Below are 23141 nucleotides of genomic sequence, written 5' to 3' on the forward strand. Positions count from 1 at the left end.
TACAAGTCCTGTCACTCAGGACATTTGTGTGAGAGCAACTGAGGTGATATTACCCTCCCCTACTTTTCTTGGAACATAAAAATATGTACAAACCTTATAGAGTAAAATTTCTCGATGCATGTCAAAATTTTAAAATTATATATTTTTGTCTTCCAACCTTTACTGGGAAAAATTTATCACACTACCAGTCATGAAAAATGATGCCTAATCAGGGTTATTCACTGTATTGTTTGTCTAACAGCAAAATATTGGGAACAACCTATACTTTTTCCAGCACGATGCTTACTAAACAGATTACCTTGTATCTACACAATAGAATATGATGCAGTTGCATTAAAAGTAGAGAATCTTTCAGCTATTCATATGGAAACACCTCCATGTTGTATTTTAAGTATGGCATCTAAACATCACAGAACAAGGTGCAGTTTTTGTACTAGATGTGACCTTAGAACATTATTTTTACTGTTTTTTTTTTTTTTTTTTAAAGAGAGAGTGTGTCACTCTCACACCCAGGTTGAAGTGCAGTGGCGAGATCATAATTGACTGTAGCCTCAACCTTGTGAACTCAAGCAATACTCTTGTCTCAGCCTCCTGAGCAGCTGGAATCACAGGCACGTGCCACCATGCCTAGCTAATTTTTTGTGTTTGTTTCTCTAGAGATGGGGTTTCACCCAGGCTGGTGATATCCCAGGCTGGTCTCCAACTTCTGGGCTCAAGTGATCTACCCACTTTCCCTCCCAAAATACTGGAATTACAAGCAAGTGTCATCACACCTGATTGTGCCTTTTTTTTTTTTTCTCTTCAAATTGGACTGCAGTCTACTCACTCATCTCTTTCCCCATCAGGTGATTTCTATTTTTCCTCTATTTCTCTACCATATGTCCATGCCAAAATCCACATGTATTTGCTTTTGTTTAGAATTAGATTTTTTTTAAAGAGAAGCCTTAGGAATGGTCTCCTAGCTGATTTTCAGGATTCTAATCTTCACTGTCTAAGCCATAGGTTTACAATTCTGGATACTGATTACAGTCACTTATAGGGCGTTTAAAGCCTACCAATGCCTGTACCATCCCTCAAGTGTATCTGATTTGGCTGATGTGCGGTGTCGTCCAAGGATTGGTTGTTTAAAAATGCTTTCAAGGAAAAGTGTCATTTTGCAGTGGAGGAACTTTAGCCCAGTGATCAAAGTTAACATCCCCAGTAATCAGAAATAACGATAAGGTAGGAGACCACCCCTCATATTGTCTTATGCCCAATTTCTGCCTCCAAAGAAAGAAGTAAAAACTAAAAGGCGGAAATGAAATCCACAGGCAGACAGCCCGGCTCCGCACCCTGGGCCTGGTAGTTAAATATGGACCCCTGACCTAATTGGTTCTGTTATCTTATAGATTGCAGACATTGTATAGAAATGTACTGTGAAAATCCCTATCTTGTTTCATTCTGATCTAATTACCGGTGAAAACAACTCCCAGTCATGTACCCTCTGTTTGCTCAATCAATCACGACCCTCTCACATGCACCCCCTTAGAGTTATGAGCCCGTAAAAGGGACAGGAATTGCCCTTTTTATGTTCCTTGGGGAGCTAGGGTCTTGAGACTGAAGTCTTGCCAATGCCGCCAGCCGAATAAACCCCTTCCTTCTGTAAATCCCTGTCTGTGGAGTTTTGTCTGCCGCTCCTCCTGTTACATTTCTTTGTTCCCTGACCGGGAAGTGAGGTGAATGGTGGATGGTGTAGGCAGCTCCTTAGGTGGCTTAAGCCTGCCCTGTGGAACATCCCTGTGGAGGACTCCGACCAGCCCAATCCACGCGGATCCTGAGAGGGCTCCCGGGTAGGCATTTGCCCCTGTGGGACGCCTCGCCAGAGCAGTGTGTGGCAGGCCCCCAAGCAGGATCAACGCAGTCGCTGAACACCGGGAAGGAATGGGGACTTGGAGTCTGAGCATCTGAAACTTGGTAAGACTAGTCTTTGAAACTTGCCCACTCCGTTTGAGTGGAAGTGTGGCCTGATCACCCATGGTGTGCCTTTATTGGCACTTTGGTTTTGGTTTTGACTTGGTTTGAATTGCTTGACAGGACTGGTCTTGGGAACTTGCCTACTCCATTTGAGTGGGAGCGTGGCCTGATCACCCACGGTGTGCCTGTATCGGCACTTTGGTTTTTGTTTTTGACTTGACTTGGATTGCTTGACACTTTGGTTTTGGTTTTGACCTGGCTTGGGTTTCTGGATACCCAGATTTTGGTTTGGTGTAAACTACAAAAGTGTGTGTGTGCTGTTTTTACCCGTTTTTTGTTTTGTGGTGTGCATGTGTTGTGAGCGTGGTGTTTTGTCTAGAGGAAACATGGGTGAGGTACAAAGTAAGCCCACCACACTAGGAACCATGTTGAAAAATTTCAAAAAAAGGATTTATGGGAGACTATGGAGTACTATGACACCAGAAAAACTTAAAACTTTGTATAAGATAGACTGGCCAGCATTAGAGGTAGGTCGGCCATTAGAAGGAAGCATGGACAGGTCCCTTGTTTCAAAGGTATGGCAGAAGGTAACCTGTAAGCCAGGGAACCCAGACCAGCTTGTTTTAGATCCCCCGCCCCCAACACACAGTGGTTGAGAGAACAGCAGCATAAGTGGCTGACAGAGGCAAGGAAAGACCAGCAGAGAGAGAGAAAGGAAAGAGACAGAGAGGAAAAGAGGCAAAGCGAGAGAGAGAGGAAGAGATGGAGAGGAAGAGACAGACAAAAAAGGAGTCAAGGAGAGAGAGAAAGAGAAAGACAGAGGCAGAGAGAGGAAGAGACAGAGGCAAAAGGGAAGTCAATGAGAGAAAGAAAGAAAGAGAGAGATATATAAGTAGTTAAAAAAAAAGCGTACACTGTTCCTTTAAAAGCCATTGTAGCAATTCTAATTTGGACAAAACAAGGTGTTATTAATAGCAAAGGATAATTAAAATCCCAAACTTACCAGGTTTTCAACAAAAGTAAAGTTTGCTAAAAGTTAACAGTGTGACATGTATTATAGTAACTTCCAATCTGTGGCCTTAGACAGTCTAGTCCACAGACATAAAAAAAAAGGTTCACTTTGGAAAAGAAAGGTTATCATCTTCGGATACAAAAAGAAAAAAGGGGGGGCGGAATTTATATAAAAAGAGTGTTATGTGGTAAATTCTTGTCCTCAAATAAATTAACTGGTTGTTTAAAGAAAGAAATGTTTGTAATAAGTCTGAAAATGAAGGCATGTCAAAAAAGAAATTGCTGGTAAAAGTCGTGGGGGAGGGGGTTGGAAAGAAAGGTTATAAAAAAAATGTATGAAAAAAGAATTTATGCAAAAATATTGTACAATTTAAAAGTAACTAGACCTCGTGAATGTAAAACTATTGAAAAAAAAAAAGTAGTTTATGTGCAAGGTATATAAGAAAAGCAAAATATATCTTTGGTAAAAGGATTATAAGGAGGCATAAGAATGTACATTTTTACCTACATTAAAAAGTTAAAAATTATTATTTTGAAAGTTTAAGCAAGTTTTAAAATGTTAATTGTAAAGAACATTGTGTAAACATATTAGCTAAAGTTAAAGAAGTATCATCCAGTTTTTCTGTGAACTGGACATTAAAGTAAAAGCATAGCAGCTTTTCTTAAAGCACCAGCCTGCTCTTTAGCAAAAATTATAAAAGATTAAAAAGAGTCTGTAAAACCTTACCTTATGGTCAAACATAAAAATTAAATAAATATGTCTATAAGGTTTTATTAAAATTAGGTTTAACATTAATAACACACTAATATAAAGATAAAATTTAGCTTATCTGGTGTAAAAATTATACCAGAAGCATTGTTAAATGTAAAATGGTATTTGGTTTTCTTTGGTTTAAAAACTAATAAAAATAGGTGCTAAAGGAAATTTCTCAGTAAAAAGGCACTAAGGACTATAAAGTTCGCTGCCAAGGTCCCCACATTTAAAACAAAAGGTCAATTTCTTAAAAATTATATACTTGGTTTATCTTCCACTTTCCTTTCTCACAAAAAAAAAAAAAAAAAAAACAACCTAAAAGGCTTTTAGCACATCTACCACCCCTAGAATTTCCAGTAAACCAACACCTACCTGAAGATCACATTCTCATCGAAAGGTGGAAAGAGAAAACACTTGAGCCAGCCTGGGAAGGACCCTACCTTGTGCTGCTAACCACCAAGACTGCTGTTCATACAGAAAAAAAAAAAAAAAAAAAAAAAAATGGATTCACCACAGCCAAGTCAAGAAAGCGCCAACCCCTCCAGAGTCGTGGGCCATAGTCCCAGGGGAAAACTGTCATGCGCGTCCATCCATGTGAAGAGGCCACCAAATAGGCTTTGTGTGAGCAAAAAAGCTGTTTATTTCACCTGGGTGCAGACGGGCTGAGTCTGAAAAGAGAGTCAGCGAAGGGAGATAAGGGTGGGGCTGTTTTATGTGAAATGGGTAGGTAAAGGAAAATTACAACCAAAGGGGGTTGTTCTCTGGTGGGCAGGAGTGGGAGTCACAAGGTGCCCATTTGGGGAGCTTTTTGAGACAGGATGAGCCAAGAAAAGGAATTTCACAAGATAATGTCATCACTAAAGACAAGGACCGGACATTTTCACTTCTTTTGTGGTAGAATGTCACCAGTTAAGGCAGGGCAGGACATTTCACTTCTTTTGTGATTGATTCTTCAGTTACTTCAGGCCATCTGGGCTTATAAGTGCAAGTCACAGGGGATGCGATGGCTTGGCTTGGGCTCAGAGGCCTGATGAAAACCCTACAAAACTAAAGCTAAGAAAAATTTAACTCTTTTAATCTATTCCATTACTCTTTCTTCTTTCCTTGTTCTATTACTGACCATCTAGTTATTAATATAACCAAGTCAATTTCACCTCAAACTATTGCATTTAATGCTTGCTTTGTTACACCCTGTGAGGACTTGCCAAGTCAAAGACAGCTTTCTACTTCAGAAAAGTACTTCTGTCCCTCCTGACTCCCCTCAGACTAGACATTAGTAAACTAGGACCATTTAATCCAGGGAGATTTCGATAAAGACCCCAGTGCCAACCAGGAGTGTTGCACCCCGATGTACAGCTTTCATGCCATAGTTGATCCAATGTTCTGTGGACCACTAAAGAGCAAGGATGGACTGCCCCAACTGGTTTTTGTAATTTCCCTAAAACCACACATTCATTTTACTGGAGGATCATAGAAGTTAAAGACTTAAAACAAACTTTAGCAATTAAGACAGGATATCAAGATGCAAATGCCTGGTTAAAATTGATCAAATATTCCATTTGCACATTAAACAAAAGCAATTGTTATGCTTGTGCACATGGCAGGCCAGAGGCCCAGGTTGTCCCCTTCCACTAAGGTGGTCCTCCAGTTGACTAGGCATAGGCTGCATGATAGCTCTTTTCCAGGATTCTACAGCCTGGAGTAATAAGTCATGCCCAGCTCTCTCTGCTATATCCCAAAGACCCTGTGGGTCAGCCCCCGAGGGCCATCCAGCTTCTGTCTCCCAGCACTAAGTTCACTTCGTGTCTCTCACGACAAGGAGGAAACTTAGCATTCCTTAGAGACTTGAAAGGATGCAGTGAGCTTAAGAATTTTCAAGAGCTTATCAATCAGTCAGCCCTTTTTCATCCCTGAGTGGATGTGTGGTGGTATTGTGGTGGAGCTTTACTAGGCACTCTGCTGAAAACTGGAGTGGCACTTGTACTTTAGTCCAATTGGCTATCCCTTTCACCCTGGCATTTCATCAACCAGAAGGAAAAATAATACTAATAAGACATCATGAAGTGAGAGAAGCCCCTTATGGGTCTTTCAACTCTCATGTCTATTTAGACACAATTGGAGTCCTACAAGGAATACCAGATCAATTTAAAGTTTGAAATCAAATAGCTGCAGAATTTGAGTCAATATTTTAGTAGGTGACAGTTAATAAAAATGTAGATTAGATAAACTACATCTATTACAACCAATAGCAACGAGCTTTTCAAGAGTTAAAAGAAAAACTCATGTTGGCCCCAGCCCTGATACTACCTGACCTGACAAAACTCTTTACACTCTAGGTGTCAGAAAGAGAAAAAATGGCAGTTGGAGTTTTAACCCAGACTGTGGGGCCTGGCCTAGGCCAGTGGCCTATCTCTCAAAACAACTAGACAGAGTTAACAAAGGCTGGCCCCCAGGTCTACGGGGCCTAGCAGCAAAGGTCCTGTTAGCACAAGAAGCAGATAAACTAACCCTTAGGCAAAACCGGAATATAAAGCCCCCCATGCTGTGGTAACTTTAACAAATACCAAAGGACATCATTGGTTAAAAAATGCTAGATTAACCAAGTACCAAAGCTTGCTATGTGAAAATCTCCACATATCTGTTGAAGTTTGCAACACCCTAAACCCCACCACCTTTTTCCCTGTATCAGAGAGCCCAGTTGAACATAACTGTGTAGAGGTATTGGACTCAGTTTATTCTAGCAGGCCCAAACTCTGAGACCATCCTTAAGCATCAGTAGACTGCAAGTGGTATGTGGACGGGAGCAGCTCCGCCAACCCCTGCAAAGTGACTCTGAAGAAGACGACAAGCCCTGCTCCAGTCACACCCAGAAGCTGACTGGTCCACGCACAACTGAAGCATGATACAACTCATCGCGGTACTCATTTTCCTTCAAATTTGGACTTGTACAGTAAAGACTTCCACTGACTTTCCTCAGACTGAGGGCTGTTCCCAGTGTATACATCAAAGCACTGAGGTAGGACAAAAGGTTGCTAAGGTCCTATTATTTTACACTTATTGTAAGTGTACTGGAACTCTAAAAAGAACTTGTTTGTATAATGTTATTCTATACAAAGTATGTAGCCCAGGATATGACCAACCTGTTGTGTGTTATGACCCATCTGAACCTCCCATGACCACAGTTTTTAAAATTAGATTAAGGACTGAGGACTGGTGGGGGCTCCTAAACGATATGAGTAAAGTGTTAGCCAAAACAGAAGAAAAAAAAGGGTGCCCAAACAAGTCACCTTAAAATTTGATACCTGTGCTATCATTAATAGTAATAAGTTCGGAATAAGGTGTGGTTGTCTTAATTAGAAAAGAGGCTATATGGCAGAAAATAAGTACATCTGTCATAAATTAGGACTGTGTGGAAATAAATGTAAATTCTGGTCTTGTGTCGTTTAGGCCACTTGGATAAAAGAAAAAAATAATGATGAAAAGGATCCAATCCACCTTCAGAAAGGAAAAAATGGCCCTTCCTGTACTAAGGGACAATGTAACCCGTTAGAGCTAGTAATAACCAATACTATTGATCCTTGCTGGAAAAAAGAGGAGTGTGTGACCTTAGGAATTGACGGGGCCAGACTGGATCCCCGAGTAAATATCTTGGTTCGAGAAGAAGTTTACAAACACTTTCCTGAGCCACTGTTTCAAATTTTCTATGATGAACCAAATGTACCAGTACCAGAAATTCCAGAAAAAAACAAGAAATTTGTTTTTGCAATTAGCCAAGGCATGTAGCCCAGTCTCTGAATGTCACTTCATGTTATGTATGTGGAGGAACTGTAATGGGAAATCAATGACCATGGGAAGCCCAAGAATTGGTGCCTACAGACCCATTTCCTGATGAATTTCCAGCTCAAAAGAATCACCCTGATAATTTCTGAGTCCTAAAATCCTCAATTATTGGATAGCTAGAGAAGGAAAAGAATTCACTCACCCTGTAGGACGACTTAGTTGTCTGGGACAGAAACTGTATCATGGTACCACAAAAACAGTCACTTGGTGGAGTTCAAATCAAACAGAGAGGAATCCGTTTAGCAAATTCCCAAAGTTGCAAACCATGTGGACCCACCTGGAGTCCCACCGGGACTGGACAGCCCCCACTAGATTGTATTGGATATGTGGGCATCGAGCTTATGCCAAATTACCTGACCAGTGGGCAGATAGTTGTGTTATTGGCACAATTAAACCATCTTTCTTCCTACTGCCCATAAAAACAGGCAAACTCCTGGTCTTCCCTGTCTATGCTTCCCGTGGAAAGAGAAGCATAGCTATAGGAAATTGGAAAGATGATGAATGATCCCCTGAGAGAATCACACAATATTATGGGCCTGCTACTTGGGCACGAGACAGCTCATGGGGATACCGGACCCCCATTTACATAATCAACAAAATCATATGGTTACAAGCTGTCTTAGAAATAATCACTAATATAAGCGGCAGAGCCTTGACTATTCTGTTCTGGCAAGAAACTCTGATGAGAAATGCTATCTATCAAAATAGATTAGTTCTGGACTACTTGCTAGCGACTGAAGGAGAGATCTGCAGGAAATTTAACCTTACTAATTGCTGCCTACACATAGATAATCAAGGGCAAGTAGTTGAAGACATAGTTAGAGATATGACAAAACTGGCACATATGCCCATGCAAGTGTGGCATGGATTTGACCCTGGGGCCATGTTTGGAAAATGGTTCCCAGTGCTAGGAGGATTTAAAACTCTTATAATAGGAGTTATAATAATAATAGGTACCTGTCTACTGCTCCCCTGTTTGATACCTGTACTTCTTTGAATGATAAAAAGCTTCATTGCTACCTTAGTTCACCAAAATGCCTCAGCACAAATATACTATATAAATCATTATCGATCTGTCTTGCAAGAAGACATAGGTAGTGAAAATGAAAGTGAGAACTCCCACTAATAAAATGAGTGAGAGTCTCAAAAGGGAGGAATAAGAGAGCAGACCACCCCTCATATTGTCTTATGCCCAACTTCTGCCTCCAAAGAAAGAAGAAGTAAAAACTAAAAGGCAGAAATGAAATCCACAAGCAGACAGCCTAGTATCGCACCCTGGGCCTGGTAGTTAAAGATCGACCCCTGACCTAATTGGTTCTGTTATCTTATAGATTACAGACATTGTATAGAAATGCACTGTGAAAATCCCTATCTTGTTTTGTTCTGATCTAATTACTGGTGTAAACAGCCCCAGTCACATACCCCCTGCTTGCTCAATCAATCACCACCCTCTCACATGTACCCCCTTAGAGTTGTGTGCCCTTAAAAGGGACAGGAATTGGTTACTCAGGGAGCTCAGCTCTTGAGACTGAAGTCTTGCTGATGTCCCCAGCTGAATAAAACTCTTCCTTCTGTAACTCGGTGTCTGAGGAGTTTTGTCTGCCCCTTGTACTGCTACAAACGACATCTTAGGGCATTCTAATATAGTGGATGGAGAAGGTGCAGCATCATACCTGTGGTGTTCTTGTACAAAGTGTATAACATGTGTTTAATCATGAGAAAATATTAGAGAAGTCCAAACTGAAGGTCATTCTACAAAATAAGTAACCAATACTCTTCAAAAATGTGAAGCACTTAAAGATAAATCTTAACTTTCCCAGATTAAAGGAGACTGAGAGAACAGTACAATGAAGAGCAATATGTGATACTAGATTGTATCCTGGTGCAGAGGAAGAACATTAGTCAGAACATACAGGGGATTTGGATAAGGTCGCTACAGGCATTCATTTTACAATGTTAATGATCATTTATTGATTTTGATTATTAGGTGCATATCTTAAAGTTAATATTTGGGGAAGTTGAATGAAAAGCATATGAGGACTTCGCCTAATTTTGGAACATTTTTGAAAGTCTGAAATGGTTTCAAAATTAAATATGAAAAGAAAAGAAAAGAAATATAGATCTTTTAGATATTTCTATTAAGTTGCCAAAGTTGAAGATCATTTCCCAACTTATCTTGCCTAATACTGGTCAGAGTAATCTTCCTGGAAATGCAGTTTGTCATGTTTGTGACCTTCTCAAAGCTTTCCAGTGACTTCTCTTATCTGTAGGATGAAGTTCCCATTACGTAGGCTGCCATTCAGTGTCCTCATAGCATGGCCCTAATCTCCCTTTTTTTTGATCTGTACTGAAAAACCTGACCAACATTTTATTTTCTTATGGCCAAACTTGTTCTAACTTTTTCTTGCTTAATGATGCCTTTCCCTGTCTTCTCAACTGTGGGACTTCAGTCAAGGTGGTGGGAAATGTTTTAGAAGAAAAATTATAAAGATAGCTATAGGAAATAGTCACAAACCTTCTTGGAAGTCTGGTAGTTTACATAGCTTCAGTAAAAGGTTTGGCTGAAGGCAGCTGAATTCTCTTAAATGCTTAGGGCATAGATACACAGGAATGTTGAGGAGTTTATCTAAATATCTTGTTTACTCAGGCCATCCTAAAACCAACATTTAATCTTATGCTCAGGGAAAGTATTTTCTGGGAGGTCTGCAATGTCAGTTACCTTCTAGTGGTGTTTACTCAAGACATTTGTCATTTAATCTGTACTAAATAAATGCAAACTTCACTGGCTGATCAGGGCCTCTGCTGTTAACTCTTTACCGGACCTTTCTAGGTATCCGTGAGTGACTTGGCCACCTAGCCTGCTCTTTCACTGGATAATTGTGTCTGAATGTATTTGTTCATCCATTGCTGGGTCAGAGTCTGCCGGTTGGACGCAGACAGTTGGTGTCCCGTGTGAGGACCTGGCATGTTCGTTCCCAGGTCTGAGGTATAGCTGCAAATAATCACGACAGAACCCTTGACAAAGAAGGTGAAGACTGTGCAGTTGGTAAGCCAGTAAGTCGATAAGTCAGTAAGTCAGTAGGTCATCAGTGCCTGCTTGGGATCTCCAATTTCGAGGGAATTGTTCAGGGTAGGGTTTTTATCAGGGGACAACAGTTATCAGCATAGCAGAAGCAGTATTCAAAAAGTATTCAAACAGCTGCTTAAAGTCACTGGAGCCTCAGTTTTGCAGGATCAATTAAGGGACCTAATGCAAATTGTATCATTTAACCCATGGTTCCTGAAAGAAGGTAAGCTAGACATAGAGCTTTGGGAACAAGAGGGAAGAAAAATTTCTGTTGCTGTTGTTGTTTTTTGTTTTGCTGTTGTTTGTTTTTTCTGTTTTTTAAATTATTCTTTTTTAGAGACAGAGTCTTACTCTGTCATCCAGGCTAGAGTGCAGTGGCACGATCTCAGCTCACTGCAATCTCCCTCTCCTGGGTTCACACCATTCTCCTGCCTCAGCCCCCTGAGTAGCTGAGACTACAGGCGCCTGCCACCACGCCTGGCTAATTTTTTTGTATTTTTAGTAGAGACAGGGTTTCACCATGTTAGCCAGGATGGTCTAAATCTCCTGGCCTCATGCACAAGAGCAATGGGTCCCAGTATATTCTTTAATGTCTCCATGGTTCTGGGTCAGTGTGCACTTTCTTGCCCTTTGCCCTCTTTCATTACCATCTGGCTCTCCCCTTCAGTGCAGGAGGCTGGAGCTGTACCAGGTCCCTGTCACAGGGACACCCCATTGTGCTGTGGGTGAGCTGTGTGTTGCCTGGTGACAGAGACCCTTCCTTTCTCTAATTGTGTCTAGCTTGGCTGCAGCTTCCAAGGATGGACATTCAGGACCTGGGTGTCCCAGAGGAGACTGTCCTTCCTGGAGGTGTGCAGGGTGAATCTCTCATGCCTTTTGGGAGGAGAGGCCTGTGCTGGTTGCTCAGTGGGGGCTGTGAGTCCCATGGTCAAGGGACAGTTCTCAGTCACTCTGTTGCTCCCTGGGGACTCGTGGCTGAGCTGGGGTTCAGGGTTTCTCCTTTCTTCCTGACCATCTTTGGTATCCTCTCTTCTCTGCCCAGCTGATTGTCCTGTGATTACACCTTCCTTGTGGTGGTGCAGGAGGAAGTGGGGAATTACCCAGGAATCCTGTGGAACATGGCTCATTGAGACACCAGAAGGAGAGCCTGGGACAGAGCAGGGTTTCAGAGCTGGATAGATTCATCCCGACTTACTCCGTGGTCATGATGGGCTCAGCCCTTCATGTGCTGACATACCCAGGGGTCTGTCCTGAGGGTTTTGACCTGGCCAAGCTGCTCTCTGTAGAAGAGGAACAGGCAGTCGCCAGAGAGCCTGTCTGGAGGGACGCTGCTCACACCTGAGAGGGAGGTTGGGGGGTGTGTTGTGTTCTCGGCGCAACAAGCAATAATACCCCCTTCTCCTGGCAGGGACACAGGAGAAGTCTGTCTTCCCAAGGGACAGCCAGGGGTAGGTGACCACATCCTGGATGGTGCCTTGTCTGACCATCACATGGGCTCTGAGCCCTACGGGTTTCAGTGGGCAGGCAGGTCACAGGGTGCCTGACTGATTCCCGGGGAGGCTGTGAGCCCTCAGGCAGCCGCTGTTCTGTGTCAGCGCTAGGCTTGGCCTGGGATGCCCCAGAGTACAGGACAGATGGAGCAGGGGTGGGCATTTAGGGAGCAGTGACAGAAAGAGTTGATGAGGATGGAGGGAGGTCACGAGGGGAAAGCGCACAGTGTGGCGCCGCGTGCCTGGGACACAGCAGGGGTTCAGAGCTGGAGAGATTCATCCTGACTTACTCCGTGGACGTTGCTCACACCTGAGAAGGCGGGTGGGGTTGAGTTCTGTTCTGGGATCAAAGAGCAATAATACACCCTTCTGGTGTCCCTGGATGTCATGAGTGCTCATAGTATCATGCTGCCTTAGCATTCATTTTTTAAGGTGTCAATTTATTTGCCTCACATCAGAGGCAGGCCTTGCTCACCTTGGTAGCCTTAAAAAAGGATGAGTTCGTGTCCTTTGTAGGGACATGGATGCAGCTGGAAACCATCATTCTCAGCAAACTATGGCAAGAACAGAAAACCAAACACCGCATGTTCTCACTCATAGGTGGGAACTGAACAATGAGATCACTTGGACTCGGGAAGGGGAACATCATACACCGGGGCCTATCATGGGGAGGGGTGAGGGGGGACGGATTGCATTGGGAGTTATACCTGATGTAAATGACGAGTTGATGGGTGCAGCACACCAACATGGCACAAGTATACATATGTAACAAACCTGCACGTTATCCACATGTACCCTAGAACTTAAAGTATAATAATAAAAAAATAAAAAAGAAAAAAGAAAAAAAGAAAACAGTATGCACGCTTTATTCTTCTAGAATAATTATTAATGTAATGTTTTACAATGTATCTCTCAAAGGAATGGTGAAAATCATCTACATAATGTATGTTTTAGGTGGTCTTTTCTATAATTGCAGCTTTCACATGTTCTTATAGAAACCATTTCCTTCGGGAACACACAGGCAGTATCTCTGTGTTCATTTCTACTGGGAAATCTTTATGCAGCGTAGAGAGAGTCACATTTCTTTTTTTTTTTTTCTTTTTTTAATTTATTTATTATTATTATACTTTAAGTTGTAGGGTACATGTGCATAACGTGCAGGTTTGTTACATATGTATACTTGTGTCATGTTGGTGTGCTGCACCCATCAACTCGTCATTTACATCAGATATAACTCCCAATGCAATCCCTCCCCCCTCCCCCCTCCCCATGATAGGCCCCGGTGTGTGATGTTCCCCTTTCTGAGTCCAAGTGATCTCATTGTTCAGTTCCCACCTATGAGTGAGAACATGCGGTGTTTGGTTTTCTGTTCTTGTGATAGTTTGCTAAGAATGATGGTTTCCAGCTGCATCCATGTCTCTACAAAGGACACAAACTCAACCTTTTTTATGGCTGCATAGTATTCCATGGTGTACATGTGCCACATTTTCTTAATCCAATCTGTCACTGATGAACATTTGGGTTGATTCCAAGCCTTTGCTATTGTGAATAGTGCTGCAATAAACATACGTGTGCATGTGTCTTTATAGCAGCATAATTTATAATCCTTTGGGTATATACCCAGTAATGGGATGGCTGGGTCATATGGTACATCTAGTTCTAGATCCTTGAGGAATCGCCATACTGTTTTCCATAATGGTTGAACTAGTTTACAATCCCACCAACAGTGTAAAAGTGTTCCTATTTCTCCACATCCTCTCCAGCACCTGTTGTTTCCTGACTTTTTAATGATCGCCATTCTAACTGGTGTGAGATGGTATCTCATTGTGGTTTTGATTTGCATTTCTCTGATGGCCAGTGATGACGAGCATTTTTTCATGTGTCTGTTGGCTGTATGAATGTCTTCTTTTGAGAAATGTCTGTTCATATCTTTTGCCCACTTTTTGATGGGGTTGTTTTTTTTTTCTTGTAAATTTGTTTGAGTTCTTTGTAAGTTCTGGATATTAGCCCTTTGTCAGATGAGTAGATTGCAAAAATGTTCTCCCATTCTGTAGGTTGCCTGTTCACTCTGATGGTAGTTTCTTTTGCTGTGCAGAAGCTCTTTAGTTCAATGAGATCCCATTTGTAAATTTTGGCTTTTGCTGCCGTTGCTTTTGGTGTTTTAGACATGAAGTCTTTGCCATGCCTATGTCCTGAATGGTACTACCTAGGTTTTCCTCTAGGATTTTTATGGTATTAGGTCTAACATTTAAGTCTCTAATCCATCTTGAATTAATTTTCGTATAAGGAGTAAGGAAAGGATCCAGTTTCAGCTTTCTACTTACCGCTAGCCAATTTTCCCAGCACCATTTATTAAATAGGGAATCCTTTCCCCATTTCTTGTTTCTCTCAGGTTTGTCAAAGATCAGATGGCTGTAGATGTGTGGTATGATTTCTGAGGACTCTGTTCTGTTCCATTGGTCTATATCTCTGTTTTGGTACCAGTACCATGCTGTTTTGGTTACTGTAGCCTTGTAGTATAGTTTGAAGTCAGGTAGCGTGATGCCTTCAGCTTTGTTCTTTTGACTTAGGATTGTCTTGGAGATGCGGGCTCTTTTTTGATTCCATATGAACTTTAAAGCAGTTTTTTCCAATTCTGTGAAGAAACTCATTGGTAGCTTGATGGGGATGGCATTGAATCTATAAATGACCTTGGGCAGTATGGCCATTTTCACGATATTGATTCTTCCTATCCATGAGCATGGTATGTTCTTCCATTTGTTTGTGTCCTCTTTGATTTCACTGAGCAATGGTTTGTAGTTCTCCTTGAAGAGGTCCTTTACATCCCTTGTAAGTTGGATTCCTAGGTATTTTATTCTCTTTGAAGCAATTGTGAATGGAAGTTCATTCCTGATTTGGCTCTCTGTTTGTCTGTTACTGGTGTATAAGAATGCTTGTGATTTTTGCACATTAATTTTGTATCCTGAGACTTTGCTGAAGTTGCTTATCAGCTTAAGGAGACTTTGGGCTGAGACAATGGGGTTTTCTAAATATACAATCATGTCATCTGCAAACAGGGACAATTTGACTTCTTCTTTTCCTAACTGAATACCCTTGATTTCTTTCTCTTGCCTAATTGCCCTAGCCAGAACTTCCAACACTATGTTGAATAGGAATGGTGAGAGAGGGCATCCCTGTCTTGTGCCAGTTTTGAAAGGGAATTTTTCCAGTTTTTGCCCATTCAGTATGATATTGGCTGTGGGTTTGTCATAAATAGCTCTTATTATTTTGAGGTACGTTCCATCAATACCGAATTTATTGAGCGTTTTTAGCATGAAGGGCTGTTGAATTTTGTCAAAAGCCTTTTCTGCATCTATTGAGATAATCATGTGGTTCTTGTCTTTGGTTCTGTTTATATGCTGGATTATGTTTATTGATTTGCGAATGTTGAACCAGCCTTGCATCCCAGGGATGAAGCCCACTTGATCATGGTGGATAAGCTTTTTGATGTGTTGCTGAATCCTGTTTGCCAGTATTTTATTGAGGATTTTTGCATCGATGTTCATCAGGGATATTGGTCTAAAATTCTCTTTTTTTGTTGTGTCTCTGCCAGGCTTTGGTATCAGGGTGATGTTGGCCTCATAAAATGAGTTAGGGAGGATTCCCTCTTCTTCTATTGATTGGAATAGTTTCAGAAGGAATGGTACCAACTCCTCCTTGTACCTCTGGTAGAATTCAGCTGTGAATCCATCTGGTCCTGGACTTTTTTTGGTTGGTAGGCTATTAATTATTGCCTCAATTTCAGAGCCTGCTATTGGTCTATTCAGGGATTCAACTTCTTCCTGGTTTAGTCTTGGAAGAGTGTAAGTGTCCAGGAAATTATCCATTTCTTCTAGATTTTCCAGTTTATTTGCGGAGAGGTGTTTATAGTATTCTCTGATGGTAGTTTGTATTTCTGTGGGGTCGGTGGTGATATCCCCTTTATCATTTTTAATTGCGTCTATTTGATTCTTCTCTCTTTTCTTCTTTATTAGTCTTGCTAGTGGTCTGTCAATTTTGTTGATCTTTTCAAAAAACCAACTCCTGGATTCATTGATTTTTTTGGAGGGTTTTTTGTGTCTCTATCTCCTTCAGTTCTGCTCTGATCTTAGTTGTTTCTTGCCTTCTGCTAGCTTTCTAATGTGTTTGCTCTTGCTTCTCTAGTTCTTTTAATTGCGATGTTAGAGTGTCAATTTTAGATCTTTCCTGCTTTCTCTTGTGGGCATTTAGTGCTATAAATTTCCCTCTACACACTGCTTTAAATGTGTCCCAGAGATTCTGGTATGTTGTATCTTTGTTCTCATTGGTTTCAAAGAACATCTTTATTTCTGCCTTCATTTCGTTATGTACCCAGTAGTCATTCAGGAGCAGGTTGTTCAGTTTCCATGTAGTTGAGCGGTTTTGATTGAGTTTCTTAGTCCTGAGTTCTAGTTTGATTGCACTGTGGTCTGAGAGACAGTTTGTTATAATTTCTGTTCTTGTACATTTGCTGAGGAGTGCTTTACTTCCAATTACGTGGTCGATTTTGGAGTAAGTACCATGTGGTGCTGAGAAGAATGTATATTCTGTGGATTTGGGTTGGAGAGTTCTATAGATGTCTATTAGGTCTGCTTGCTGCAGAGATGAGTTCAATTTCTGGATATCCTTGTTAACTTTCTGTCTCGTTGATCTGTCTAATGTTGACAGTGGAGTGTTGAAGTCTCCCATTATTATTGTATGGGAGTCTAAGTCTCTTTTTAAGTCTCTAAGGACTTGCTTTATGAATCTGGGTGCTCCTGTATTGGGTGCATATATATTTAGGATAGTTAGCTCTTCCTGTTGAATTGATCCCTTTACCATTATGTAATGGCCTTCTTTGTCTCTTTTGATCTTTGATGGTTGCAAGTCTGTTTTATCAGAGACTAGTATTGCAACCCCCGCTTTTTTTTGTTCTCCATTTGCTTGGTAAATCTTCCTCCATCCCTTTATTTTGAGTCTATGTATGTCTCTGCGTGTGAGATGGGTCTCCTGAATACAGCAGACTGATGGGTCTTGACTCTTTATCCAGTTTGCCAGTCTGTGTCTTTTAATTGGAGCACTTAGTCCATTTACATTTAAGGTTAAGATTGTTATGTGTGAACTTTATCCTGCCATTATGATATTAACTGGTTATTTTGCTCGTTAGTTGATGCAGTTTCTTCCTAGCCTCGATGGTCTTTACATTTTGGCATGTTTTTGCAATGGCTGGTACCGGTTGTTCCTTTCCATGTTTAGTGCTTCCTTCAGGGTCTCTTGTAAGGCAGGCCTAGTGGTGACAAAATCTCTAAGCATTTGCTTATATGTAAAGAATTTTATTTTTCCTTCACTTATGAAACTTAGTTTGGCTGGATATGAAATTCTGGGTTTAAAATTCTTTTCTTTAAGAATGTTGAATATTGGCCCCCACTCTCTTCTGGCTTGGAGAGTTTCTGCCGAGAGATCTGCTGTTAGTCTGATGGGCTTCCCTTTGTGGGTAACCCGACCTTTCTCTCTGGCTGCCCTTAAGATTTTTTCCTTCATTTCAACTTTGGTGAATCTGGCAATTATGTGTCTTGGAGTTGCTCTTCTCGAGGAGTATCTTTATGGCGTTCTCTGTATTTCCTGGATTTGAATGTTGGCCTGCCCTACTAGGTTGGGGAAGTTCTCCTGGATGATATCCTGAAGAGTGTTTTCCAACTTGGTTCCATTTTCCCCCTCACTTTCAGGCACCCCAATCAGACGTAGATTTGGTCTTTTTACATAATCCCATACTTCTTGCAGGCTTTGTTCATTTCTTTTTCTTCTTTTTTCTTTTGGTTTCTCTTCTCGCTTCATTTCATTCATTTGATCCTCAATCGCAGATACTCTTTCTTCCAGTTGATCAAGTCGGTTACTGAAGCTTGTCCATTTGTCACGTATTTCTCGTGTCATGGTTTTCATCTCTTTCATTTCGTTTATGACCTTCTCTGCATTAATTACTCTAGCCATCAATTCTTCCACTCTTTTTTCAAGATTTTTAGTTTCTTTGTGCTGGGTACGTAATTCCTCCTTTAGCTCTGAGAAATTTGATGGACTGAAGCCTTCTTCTCTCATCTCGTCAAAGTCATTCTCCGTCCAGCTTTGATCCGTTGCTGGCGATGAGCTGCGCTCCTTTGCCGGGGGAGATGCGCTCTTATTTTTTGAATTTCCAGCTTTTCTGCCCTGCTTTTTCCCCATCTTTGTGGTTTTATCTGCCTCTGGTCTTTGATGATGGTGATGTACTGATGGGGTTTTGGTGTAGGTGTCCTTCCTGTTTGATAGTTTTCCTTCTAGCAGTCAGGACCCTCAGCTGTAGGTCTGTTGGAGATTGCTTGAGGTCCACTCCAGACCCTGTTTGCCTGGGTATCAGCAGCAGAGGTTGCAGAAGATAGAATATTTCTGAACAGCGAGTGTACCTGTCTGATTCTTGCTTTGGAAGCTTCCTCTCAGGGGTGTACTCCACCCTGTGAGGTGTTGGGTGTCAGACTGCCCCTAGTGGGGGATGTCTCCCAGTTAGGCTACTCAGGGGTCAGGGACCCACTTGAGCAGGAGTTTGTCCCTTCTCAGATCTCAACCTCCGTGTTGGGAGATCCACTGCTCTCTTCAAAGCTGTCAGACAGAGTCGTTTGCGTCTGCAGAGGTTTCAGCTACGTTTGTTATTGCCCTGTCCCCAGAGGTGGAGTCTACAGAGACAGGCAGGTTTCCTTGAGCTGCTGTGAGCTCCACCCAGTTCGAGCTTCCCAGCAGCTTTGTTTACCTACTTAAGCCTCAGCAATGGCGGGCGCCCCTCCCCCAGCCTCGCTGCTGCCTTTCCGCGAGATCACAGACTGCTGTTCTAGCAATGAGGGAGGCTCCATGGGTGTGGGACCCTGCCGGCCAGGTGTGGGATATGATCTCCTGGTGTGCCTGTTTGCTTAAAGCGCAGTATTGGGGTGGGAGTTACCCGATTTTCCAGGTGTTGTGTGTCTCAGTTCCCCTGGCTAGGAAAAGGGATTCCCTTCCCCCTTGCGCTTCCCAGGTGAGGCAATGCCTCGCCCTGCTTCAGCTCTCGCTGGTCGGGCTGCAGCAGCTGACCAGCACGGATCGTCCGGCACTCCCCAGTGAGATGAACCCAGTACCTCAGTTGAAAATGCAGAAATCACCGGTCTTCTGTGTCGCTCGCGCTGGGAGTTGGAGACTGGAGCTGTTCCTATTCGGCCATCTTGCCCATTCTCTCGAGAGTCACATTTCCTAATGAGACATGGAAAGCATCTGACTACCAGAAAAAGTGTCCAAATTCTGCCGGTATGATCATGGTGCTGCAGGTGGAGGTCAGTTTAAGGAGGTGTCAGGCAAAAAATTTTGAAAGTCTTTTTTATTGTTTTTTTGTTTGTTTGTTTTTTGGGGGTTTTTTTTGTTTGTTTGTTTTTCATAAAATCGTCGACAGAATCCACCACCTGGACCCACCACATGTTGGAATGGATGAGGGACAGAAATGGCGCTCAGTAAATTGAGAATGAAATCCAGGAGTGCGGAAAAGGTTTGAGAGGTCAACGGCTGTGAGAGGCGAATGGGTGAATGATGAGAATGTTCAAAATATCTTCTTTCTCCATAATAGGAGAGCATTTAGGCCCCTGAGCCAGACAGTGTCCAGGCCAGGGGGAGCAGGATGTTGTCAGCTCTCCTGGTCAAAAGTGAGACTCCAGCACTGTCCAGTTACTTGGTCCAGTTTGGGATTTATTCCTATTTTACAAATGATCCAACAGTATACAATTTTGAAAATATACAAAAATTCCTATGCTACCATTCATAGATAGACAAGATGATCCTAAGATGGTGAGAGAATCAGAATGGTGTTTGGGTTTACATTGTGTATTTTTTTCTCCCAATATCTACAGAATTCCCTACATCAATTTTTTAATGTAACCCAGTGGGTGTCATTCCCTTTCACAGTTACAGACATTTCCAGTTTACGGTTACAGACCCTTGGATAACCCATACCCTTTCTAATCTGAGGTACAGGCAGCCATGTGGCATCACCTCTACACATGCCTTCTGGGACATCAAATTGCTGATTAAGTAAAAGTCATTTCAATAGATATTGAAGACCTCCATTTTACCCCTCTCACACTTGTAATTCTGCTACCAAGAGGTGATGAGTTTTAGTGTTTTGCTTTTATATATTAGTGTAGATTAATGCTTCCACCAGGGGCAATTTTTTCATTCGGAAAAGCATTTGGCAAAGTCTGGAGACATTGCTGGTTGTCAGAGCTGGGGGAGGGAGTCCTGCTGGCCTTGAGCGGGTAGAGTCCCCAGATAGTGCTGAACATTCTAGAGTTCACAGAGCCCCATCAGCATGACCACTACAAAGTTCAATGCTAAGGTTGAGTGGAGAGCCCTGGTGTGCCTCCCCTAGATTCCTGGAGCTTTTTACCTTCTCCTTCCATCACTCTCTACCACTTTCTCACCTCAGCTTGCTCCTTGAAACTTAGTGCCCTCCGCTTGAACTTTCCCTTAGTTTAAGACCTGTTGTAATCTCTGGACGTCCTTGACCCTTTCTGATCCTTAGCAGGGTGTCCTCTAGAGAGCATCCTAACATTTCCGGGAGCTTCTCAGGATCCAGATGCCACTGTCCTGTGTGGGCACCAGGGATATGGCCGTGTGCCTGTGTCCCTAAAGTTCCTGTCACTGAGAACATTTGTGTGAGAGCAGCTGAGGTGATATTACCCTCCCCTACTTTTCTTGGAACATAAAAATATGTACAAACCTTGTAGAGTAAAATTTCTTAATGCATGTCAAAGTTTAAAAATTACATATTTTTCCTCCCAAACTTTACTGGGAAAAATTTATCACATTACCAGTCATGAAAAATGACACCTAATCAGGGTTATTCACTCTATTATTTGTTTAACAGCAAAATATTGGGAAAAACCTAGACTTTCACCAGCACGATGCTAATTCAACAGATTACCTTGTATCTACACAGTAGAATATGATGCAGCTGCATTAAAAGTATAGAATCATTCAGCTATTCATATGGAAACACCTCGTTGTTCTATTTTAATTATAGCATCTAAACATCACAGAATAAGATGCAGTTTTTGTACTAGATCTGACCTTAGAACATTATTTTTACTGTTTCTTTTTTTTAAATTCATAGAGAGAATGTCTTACTCTCATACACAGGCTGAAGTGCAGTGATGAGATCATAATTGAGTGCAATCCCAACCTTGTGAGTTCAAGAGATTCTCCTGCCTCAGCCTGTTGAGTAGCTGGAATCACAGGCACGTGCCACCATGCCTAGCTAATTTTTTTGTGATTGTTTCTGTAGAGATGGGGTTTCACCCAGGCTGGAGAAATCCCAGGCTTTTCTCAAACTTCTGGGCTCAAGTGATCTGCCCACTTTCACTCCCAAAGTCCTGGAATTACAAGCAAGTGTCATGACACCTGATTCTGCATTTTTTTTTTTTTTTTTCAAATTGGACTACTGTCTACGAACTCATCTCTTTCCCCATCAGGTGATTTCTATTTTTCCTCAATTTCTCTACCATATGTCCATGCCAAAATCCAGATGTATTTGCTTTTGTTTAGAATTAGATTTTTTTTTTCTTTAATGAGAAGCCTTAGGAATGGTCTCCTAGCCAATTTTCAAGATTCTAATCTTCACTGTCTAAGCCATATATTTGCATTTCCAGATATTGATTAAGTCACTGGTAGGGCATTTAAAGCCTCCCAATGCCTGTGCCATCCCTCAAGCGTATCTGATTTGGCTGATGTGTGATGTAGCCCAGGAATTGGTTGTTTAAAAATGCTTTCAAGGAAAAGGGTCATTTTGCAGTGGAGGAACTTTAACGCAGTGATCAAAGTTAAGATCCCCAGTAATCAGAGATAACGACACATTATGGCATTCTAATATAATTGATGGAGAAGGTGCAGCATCATCCCTGTGGTATTCTTCTACAAACTGTATAACCTGAGTTTAATTGTGAGAAAATATTAGAAAAGTCCAAACTGAGAGTCATGCTACAGAATAAGTAACCAATACTCTTCAAAAATGTGAAGCACTTTAACGTATGTCCTAACTTCCCCAGATCAAAGGAGACTGAGAAACAGTACAGTGAAGAGCAATATGTGATACTAGATTGGATCCTGGTCCAGAAAAAGGACATTAGTCAGAACATAGAGGATACTTGGATAAGGTCTCTACAGGCATTCATTTTACAGTGTTAATAATCATTATTGATTTTGATTATTAGGTGCATATCTACAATGTTAATATTTGGGAAAGCTGAATGAAAAGCATATGAGGATTTTGCCTATTTTTGGAACATTTTAGAAAGTCTGAAATTATTTCAAAATTAAACATGAAAAGAAAAGAAAAGAAATATAGATCTTTTAGATATTTCTATTAAGTTGCCAAAGTTGAAGATCATTTCCCAGCTTATCTTGCCTAACGTTTGTCAGAGTAATCTTCCTGGAAATGCTCTTTGTCATGTTTGTGACCTTATCAAAACTTTCCAGTGACTTCTCTTATCTGTAGGATGAAGTTCCCATTACGTAGGCTGCCATTCAGTGTCCTCATAGCATGGCGCTAATCTCCCTTTTTTTTTTGATCTGTGTTGAAAGACCTGACCAACATTTTACTTTCTTATGGCCAAACGTGTTCTAATTTTTTCTTGCTTGTCTGATGCCCTTCCCTGTCTTCTCAACATTGGGACTTCAGTCAGGGTGGTGGGCAATATTGTAGAAGAAAAATTGTAAAGATAGTTATAGGAAATAGTCACAAACCTTCTTGGAAGTCTGGGGGTTTGCATAGCTTCAGTAAAAGGGGTAGCTGAAGGCAGCTGAATTATCTTAAAAGCTTAGGGCGTAGATACACAGGAATGTAGAGGAGTTTATTTAAAGAGCTTGTTTACTCAGGAGGTCCTAAAGCCAACATTTAATCTTATGCTGGGGGGACTACTCTTGGGGAGGTCGGCAATGTCAATTACCTTCTAGTGGTGGTTACTCAAGA

This window comes from Macaca fascicularis, chromosome 19 (genome assembly GCF_037993035.2).
Source record: "Macaca fascicularis isolate 582-1 chromosome 19, T2T-MFA8v1.1".
Classification (NCBI taxonomy): domain Eukaryota; kingdom Metazoa; phylum Chordata; class Mammalia; order Primates; family Cercopithecidae; genus Macaca; species Macaca fascicularis.